At 47.9% G+C, this 8,839-nt stretch overlaps 1 protein-coding gene across 1 annotated transcript in view; it reads left to right on the top strand.

Moving 5' to 3' along the window:
- SH2D4B (SH2 domain containing 4B) overlaps positions 1-8,839 on the top strand; it is a 358,103-nt gene that overhangs the window by 78,688 nt on the left and 270,576 nt on the right. The gene's annotated exons all lie outside the window — the stretch shown is intronic.

The raw sequence follows: 8,839 nt of genomic DNA on the forward strand, positions 1-8,839 counted from the left end.
AGGAATCCAACTGATTTTTGGATGTTGATCTTATATCCTGCCATGATGCTAAATCTCTCAATTAGTTCCAGTAGATTTTTGACTGAGTCTCTTGGGTTTTCTAGGTATAAGATCATATCATCAGTGTAATGCAGAGTTGCCGAGACACCAGGACATGGAGTTGTTTCAGAGAAGCAGTTTATTAGCACTCCCAGGCGAGGTTCTCATGCCCTAGCATCAAGACCAGAGAAGTCGCACCCCTGGGCAGGGGGGACGGATTTTTATAGACACTGAGAGGACCTAATTGGGGACACCGAGGAAATGACAGGGTCCTCTAAGGAAATGGCAGGGCCCAATTAGCCGTTAGCATGGGTCTGTACTTAATTAGCATAAGGGGGCTTCACAGGAGGAAGTTTGTCATTGCATGGGACTTTCCAGCCTGGGTGGGTTCTGTCACTTCGGTTGTCTTATCAGGCTGTCTCATCAGGGCCTGACACCTGGAGGAAGCTGTCAACTGATATATTGGGGCTTGGGTTTACTTGGCCTAACATTCCAACCTCTTTTAATGGATAAAGGGTGACATGGTCCTCTTAGCTTCTTCCTGCTGAATGTAGTCAGAGAGGGGGATAGGGTTTTCATAGGTTGGAGTCTACAGAGCCGGGGTCGTCAGTTGGCAACTTGATGTAAGGATGTAGGAGAAGTTGATTCACCGCGACCCTAGATATTTCCTTGAGCCAGCTTCAGAGAAACTTTAGGAGGCAAGGGGCAAAGAGGAAAAGGAGAGTTATTAGTACAAGTGGTCCCATAATGGGCAATAGCCAGGCAGTCAGGGGTGACTGGAAGCATTTAAACAGTGAAGTTTCTTCGTTGCGTTGGTTGAGTAGTTCTTCTTTTAGTTGAGTTAATGTGTTAATATTTTGTTCTACTATTCCAGATTCATTAATATAGTAGCAACATTCTTCTCCCAGGAAGATACAGATTCCTCCTTTTTCCGCTGTTAGTAGGTCTAGGGCTCTCTGGTTCTGCAAAGACACTCAGGCTAGAGAGGTTAATTGTCATTGGAGGGAGGCTAGAGAGTCTGCAGTGGTTCTGAGTGTTACTTTGAGGTGGGCTCGGAAATCCTGAGACGACATTAAATTGTGACCCAAGGCCCCACCTGCTATTCCTGCTGCTGTAAAGGTGGAGGCTAAGCTAATACCTACCATAATGGGTAGGAAGGCAGCCCTTTTAGTTCTACTGTTTTGTAAAAGTCAGGAGATTTTGGATTTTTCATACATGGTAAGCTGGGGTACTATTGTCACTGTGAAGCATGGACCTGGAGTGGTGGAATTTAAACACTTAACTAAGATTCCATTACACCAAAAGAAAAAACCAGGTGGTGCAGAGGTGATGGAAATATTTTGTGAGAAAAGAGGTGTCTGGTTAAAGGTTTCAGGTGCCCAAAGGGGTACTTGCAGTAGAGGGGTGGTGCAGGAAGGGCTGGTAGGTGATTTTGGAGGTGGAGGGGTGGTGTAGGAAGGGCTGGTAGGTGATGGTAGAGTTAAATTGATAGGTACAGCTGCAAGTAAGGGTCGTTGGAGAGAGGGGCAAAGGAAGCAATGGGAGACATTGGGTAGAGTCTGAGTAGAGCTGAGGAGAGGTAGAGAATGTTGGATGATGTGTATCCAGGAAGGTATCGGAACTGTTTGGGGATTTCCTCGGATCTGTTTCTGTAGGTTTTGTTCTTCTCAGGAGATGTAGGTGAAAACACGTGTAAGGTTGCTGGAGGGGGTGTGGACTCTCTGTTCTATTTTGATGGTTCCTGCAGGCCAAATGGCGTAATACAGTTTTCCTATAACTCCATCTGCCCACCTGTTGTCCGCGGGGTCCCTGATGCGGAGGTGTAATGCCTTGTCTCTAATGAAAAATGTGCTAATCCGCTCTTGCCAGGAAACATGTCTTGTACGTGACCAATAATAACACCCACCATAGGTTGAAGAGCTATAGTTACAACCAGAATAGACTTGGTCATATGTAAAGCAGGCATAAGGGAAATAATTGGGGGGTACTGATGTAAGTAATGGGTATTATGAATTCTGACCTATTGTTTAGTTGGTGTTCTGCTAGGCCAATACATTGTGGAGATTTCTGGCCCTCCCAGACTGTAAATTTCCAGACATTCTTGGATGGGGGTTTAGTATTAGTGAGAGTCAGGAGGATGAGGAGTCTGACTAAGATGGAGCTTAGTTGGACCCAGCATTTGGCATGTATAGGGATCATGACTTGCCTGGGCCCTTTTGACATGGGAGAGGTGGTGCCACGAGGGTTCACCCAGGAGCTTTACTGCAGTGGGGGTGGTTAGGATGACAGTATGCGGTTCAGTCCAGTGAGGTTTCAGTGGCTCTGGGTGTAAGGTTTTCAGGAGTACTGTGTCTCCAGGTTGCAGGTGGGTTGCTATTGATGGTCCTGGAGGATTGGTCTCTAAGGGTTGTGGTAAATACATGTCTGTGTGTTCCTATAGTAGCTGCCTAAGGAGAGAAAGGTACAGGAGATAGGAAGCTAGGGGAGGGGGTTGCATGGGTAAATTATGGTTCAGGAGGAAAGGTCGGCCATACATTAGTTCAAAGGGGCTGAGAAAGGTTGGTGCTTTGGGAGTTGCTCTTATGCATGCTAAGGCAAATGGAAGGAGGTCTATCCAGGATTTATGGAGCTCTAAGGAGAGTTTGGTAAGGTATGTTTTGATAAGGCCATTGGCTCTTTCGACTTTACCTGATGATTGAGGTCGGTAGGGGATATGGAGGTGCCAGTGGATCCCTAGGGTGGAGGAGACTTGGGTAATCTGTGAAACAGAAGCTGGACAATTGTCTGATTGTATGGAGGATGGCAGGCCAAACCAAGGGATGATGTGAGTTATTAAGATATTGGCTGCTGTTGCTGCAGTTTCATTCTTTGTGGGGAAGGCTTCCAGCCACCCGGTTAGGGTGTCTATAAGTGTAAAAAGGTATTTGAAAGACTTGTGAGATGGCATATGAGTGAAATTGATTTGCCAATCCTGACCAGGTAGGTGCCCTCTCATCTGATGAGTGGGGAAGGTTGGTTTAAGGTTTCCCTGGGGATTTGTGGATACACAAACAGTACAGGTGGAACAGACAGATTCAATAGAGGCGTTGAGTAAGGACAATATGAAAAGAGGTTGTAGGAAACGTTTCATGGCTTTGGTTCCTATGTGGAGGGAATTATGAATCATGCGGACAAAGGGCTGTACTTGAGAGTCAGGAAAAATGAGTCTGTTATGAAGGAAGAACTATCCTTCAGGGGAGAGATTCCCTCCTTTTTTTTTTTTTTTCCCCAGTGTGACAATTACTCAGGGGTGTACTGCGGATGGATGGAGGGGAGTGAGAGGAACAGGATGGGGGTTGGTGGGTTCGGAGAGTCCCTGGTGAGGTTCTGGGCTGTGAAATCTGCTTTGTTGTTGCCTTGGGTGACCAAGGAACTGTCAGTTTGATGTCCTTTACAATGTATGATGGCTACTTTGGACGGTAGTTGGAGGGCATTTAGGAGTTGGAGAATGAGCTTGGCATTAATTATGGGGGAAGCTTTGGCTGTTAGAAACCCTCGTTGTTCCCATATTGGGCCGTGACAGTGTGCTATAAGGAATGCGTACTTGGAATCCATGTTAATATTATCCACCTGTCCCTTTGCTAATTGTAAGTTCCTGGTGAGGGTGACTAGTTCGGCTTTCTGAGATGAGGTGCCTTCAGGAAGGATGTGGGCTTCTACAATGTCAGTCAGGGTGACAATGGCATATGCTGCCCTATGTCATCCATGGGAGTCTATGGCCAAGCTGCCGTCAACAAAGGTGATATTCGGGTGAGTTAAGGGCTGGTCAGATAAGGAGATAGGAGACGTAGGTAAGGTGTCTAGAATTTCTGTGCAAGAGTGCGAATGTGGTGGGTCATGAGTTGGTAACAGTGTGGCTGGGCTAAATGAACATCAGGATTCTCGATAAAGGTAAGGTGGAAAAGTTGGAGGTGAGATGGGGTTAGGAGGGAAAGGGAATGGGGAGATAACAGGTCTTTTATTCTGTGTGAGGAAAATACATGAAGAGAGTGGTGGATGGTTAGTTTGAATGCTTCCTGTGTAAGAACTGCCACTGCCACTAGTGCTCTCAAGCAGGGTTGCCATTCTCGTATTGTGGGATCTAGACATTGGTATAGATAGGCCACTGGGGAGGTGAAGGGGTCATGAGGTTGGGTAAGAACTCCCAGAGCCACCCCTTGACATTAATTGGTGAACAAAGAGAAAGGTTTGGTAGGATTGGGGAGATGAAGAGGTGAAGTTTGTAAACGGTGATTTTTCAGGGTGGTGAAGGTGGCCTTAATGAGTTGTGATTGGAGGGGACCAATGGGTATGTCCTTGGCTGCATTGTATAGGGGTTTGGCCGAAGGGAAAAGTTAGGGATCCAATGTCTAAAGAACCCAACTAGTCCAAGGAATGGTACGATTTGGTTGGCAGAGGTAGGGGGCAGCAGGTCTCGTATTACTTGCTTTCTATCCAGGGTGAGTTCCCGGGTGGTGGGTGTTAGTTTAAGGCCAAGGTAAATGACAGAGGGAGTAGATAACTGGACTTTAGAGGGTGAAACTCGGTACCCCTTTTTTTGCTAAGAAGTTTAAAAGAGTGGTGGTGTATGTAGTTGACTGTTCTAAGGAGAAGGTCATCAACATATTGTAAGAGAATGGATGGGGAGAGATTGCAGTCTAGTAGGTCTCTGGCCAGTGCCTGTCTGAAGTGAGTTGGACTATCCCTGAATCCTTGTGGAAGGACTGTCCATGTGAGCTGGGAGAAGGTGTGAGTGTCGGGATCTTCCCAAGTGAAGGCAAAAAGGTTGCAACACCTGGGGTCTAAGGGGATTGTGAAAAAAGTGTCCTTGAGATCTAAAACAGAAAAGTGAGTGGTAGTAGGGGGAATATTGGAGAGTAAGGTATAGGGGTTAGGGACAACAGGATGCAGGGGAACTATGACATTGTTAATAAGATGAAGGTCTTGGACTAGTCGGTAGGACCTGTCAGGTTTCTTTACTGATAAAATAGGGGTATTGCAGGGGGATTGGGTGGGGATTAAAAGTCCTTTAGATAAGAAACGCTGTATAAGAGGTTTCAGGCCAAGTCGGTGCATGTGAGAGATAGGAAATTGGGGTTTGGATGGAAACTGCATGGGATCCTTTAAATTTACCATAACAGGGGGGTGATGAGAGGCGATGGATGGGGAAGAAGTATCCCATACGCACAGATCAACAAGGTCAGGGGTCATGGGGAAAGCTGGTGCTTGCAGCAGGTAGCAGTTAGTGATAGCAGGAGAGAGGCAGAGTGATCCTGTGCCCAAGTGAGAGTGGTTTTAATTTTTGAGAGTAAATCTCATCCCAAAAGTGGGGTAGGGCAGGTAGGTATAATAAGAAATGAGTGTGAGAGAATTTTGTTATCTATTAAAAAGGTGATGGGGCCCGTCATGGGGGGGTTTGAGGGTTGCCTATTAATTCTCATAACAGAGACTGAGGAAGGGAGACATCGTCCCAGGAAGGAGGGGAGTACAGAATAGGTAGCCCCTGTATCAATCAAAAAGGAGATTGACTTACCTGCTACCTTGATAGTGACCCTGGACTCAGCGAGAGTGATCAGGGTTGTTGAGTCCAGGCTCCTTCAGTCATCGGTGGCCAGGCCCAAGGTAGTCAACAGCGGGTTAGTGGATGGGGCGGATGGCCTTCCGTGCTTTGACACAGAGCGACAGTCACTCTTCCAATGTCCTTTTAAATCACACACTGGACATGGGCTGGGGGCCAGTTGGGGCTGAGGGCAGGATCTGGCCCAGTGCCCTTCCTTACCGCACTTGAAGCAGGATCGGGGAGCCACCAAGGAAGGAGGTCTTCTGTCACTATGTGCTGGCCTCAGGGCCGCTAGCAAGGCATTGGCATGCAAGGCAGCCTTCTGGCAGGTCCTGGCTTCCCTATATGCCTCCGCTTTCTCCTCCCGGGTGTTAAAGACTTTAAGGGCCATATTTACTAAGTCTCTGATGGGAGTTTGGGGTCCCTCTTCAACTTTCTTTAATTTCTTTCTAATGTCAGGAGCTGACTGGGTTATGAAATGAGTGGCTAGGACTGTGGCCCCAGCCGGAGAGGAGGGGTCTAGATGGGTAAATTGGGTAAGGGCTTCAGTTAATCGGTTCAGGAAGGTGGCTGGGTTCTCATCTGGAAGTTGGGTTATCTCTCGGAGTTTGTTAAAGTTAACTGCTTTATGAGAGACAGCTTGAAAGCCTGCCAGAAGGCATTGGAGCATTTTATCTCTGCGGGCTCTCCCAGTCCGTCCAGATTGGGTGTCAGGCTGGTACTCCCAGCGTGGGTTTTGCACTGGAACAGCATCTGCTCCAATGGGCATGGAGTTCTGTTAGGTGGGTTTGGTCAGCATGTTCTCGGGCAGCACTAAGGACCCTATCTTTTTCATCTGGGAGGAAGGTAGAGGAGAGGATGACATATATGTCATGCCAAGTTAAATCATAGGTCTGAAAGAGGTATCGGAACTCTTTGATGTAAGTATTAGGGTCATTTGAAAAATAGCCTAAGCGCTTTTCAATTTGGGACAAATCAGCCAGGGAGAAGGGGGCATGGATGTGTACAATTCCTTCAGACCCAGCAACTTTGCGCAGGGGGCAAAGAAGTTGTTGGGAGCAGGTGTGGTGGATCATGGGAGAGGGAAGGGTGGGATAGGTAGAGGAGGAGGTGTCTGGGGAGGTGGGCGAGATGGGAGGACAGGGGGCTTTTGGGGTAAGGGGAAGGGATGACGGCACTACCTGGGGGAGAGGGGGTTGTGCTGCAGCAGAAGGAGGGGGTCTGGGGGGTAGGGACAGACTTTCCAGTGGGTCAGAAAAGGAGAAAGAGGACACGGTTGGGTTGGTTTCTGAGGGGGAGAGAGGCGTGGGTTTATGAGGTTTGGGGTTTTCACAGGCAAGGAGAATCTGGGTGGTATTACATTTCTTACACAATGAGGGTCAGGAGCGCAAACAAAAGAAGGCTTGGACATAGGGGACTTCCAGCCATTTGCCTGTGCGTCGGCAAAAATTGTCTAAGTCTGTAAGGATATTAAAGTCAAAAGTCCCATGCTCTAGCCAATGGGAGCCATTGTCCAGTGTGTACTGGGGCCATGCCGTGGTGGAGTAAAAGATAAGACATTTGGAATGGATGTCCTGGTCTAGTAACAAGGTCTTGAGGTCTGCTAATAAACACCCCAGAGGGGTTGTTGGATCAATTTTGGAGTTTTGATTACCCATTGGTTCTGAGTTTTTCAGATAGGGCCACCAGAGCCCTATGGCAACAGGATAGGACCACCAGAACCCTATGCCAGCCGGACTGTTTTGTGTAGGTGGACATCTCTGCCTGATGCTAGACAGTTGAACAAGGGGTACACCCTCAGAGGAGGTAGGATGTCAGGCATCCCTGAGCAACCAAACTCCTGTACCGTGAGGAGTTTCTGACATGGTACCACAATTTTTCTGGGGTTCCTGGAACCCTGTGCCAATGATGCAGAAAACTCTGGGACAAAACTCAGACCTTTGGGCAAGTCAACTTTCCAAAAATAATCACACAGGAGATATTACAAGAGGAAAGTAGTCACACTGGAGACACGTCCCAAGAACAAGTCAAATGCCTAGTTGTCCGCTCCCCTCTTGGGGATTTGAGTGAGTCTTTGGCTAAGGTGTCTCCGTATAAACCCCAGAGTGGAGGGCAGAGCCACACCGTTATGCCAATCTGACTTCACACGGAAATCAACTGAGGGCCCACCCAGACTCTGGCAAGTCAATTTCCCAAAAGTAATCATACTGGAGACATGTCCCGAGGAGCAGTCAGATGCCCGGTTGTCTACTCCCCTCTCGGGGATTTAAGTGAGTCTTTGTCTAAGGTGTCTCCGTATAAACCCCAGAGCGAAGGGCAGAGCCACACTGTTATGCCAATCCGACTTCACATGGAAATCAACAGAGGGCCCACCCAGACTCTGTGACCTAGATCTTGGAGCATCACAGAAACATTCACACAACCTCTCAGACGCAGACAGATTACAACAAAACCAATTCAAACCGTCTGGTAGTAGGCACTGGTTCATCACCCAGAGCCAAAAAATTAAAATGGCCCACAGGATGGAGGACAACAGAATACAAAATGTATGTCCTCCGGTGGACATTGAGTAAAGGGTAAGATGTGACTTACCAGTGGTGGATTCAGGGGGCCGGAATTCCCTGGTCCGGGGGAAGAGGGAGAAGGGGAGCAAGAATTCCCTTGAGTTCTACTCCTCTTTCTGGGTTTCAGCACCAAATGTAATGCAGAGTTGCCAAGAAACCAGCACACGGAGTTGTTTCAGAGAAGCAGTTTATTAGCACTCCTGGGCGAGGTTCTCATGCCCTAGCATCAAGGCCAGAGAAGTCGCACCCCCTGGCAGGGGGGATGGATTTTTATAGACACAGAGAGGACCTAAATGGGGACACAAAGGAAATGACTGGGTCCTCTAAGGAAATGGCAGGGTCCAATTAGCTGTTAGCATGGGTCTGCACTTAATTAGCATGAGGGGGCTTCACAAAGGAAGTTTGTCATTGCATGGGACTTTCCAGCCTGGGCGGGTTCTGTCACTTTGGTTGTCTTATCAGGCTGTCTCATCAGGGCCAAACACCTGGAGGAAGCTGCCAACTGACATATTGGGGCTTGGGTTTAATTGGCCTAACAATCAGCAAATAGGGATAGTTTGACTTCTTCCTTACCAATTTGGATGCCCTTGATTTCCTTTTCTTGCCTTATGGCCCTGGCTAGGACTTCCAGTACAATGTGGAATAGAAGTGGTGATAG

Source organism: Orycteropus afer, unplaced genomic scaffold (assembly GCF_000298275.1).
Source record: "Orycteropus afer afer isolate SDZICR_OR568_19922 unplaced genomic scaffold, OryAfe1.0 scaffold00163, whole genome shotgun sequence".
Classification (NCBI taxonomy): domain Eukaryota; kingdom Metazoa; phylum Chordata; class Mammalia; order Tubulidentata; family Orycteropodidae; genus Orycteropus; species Orycteropus afer.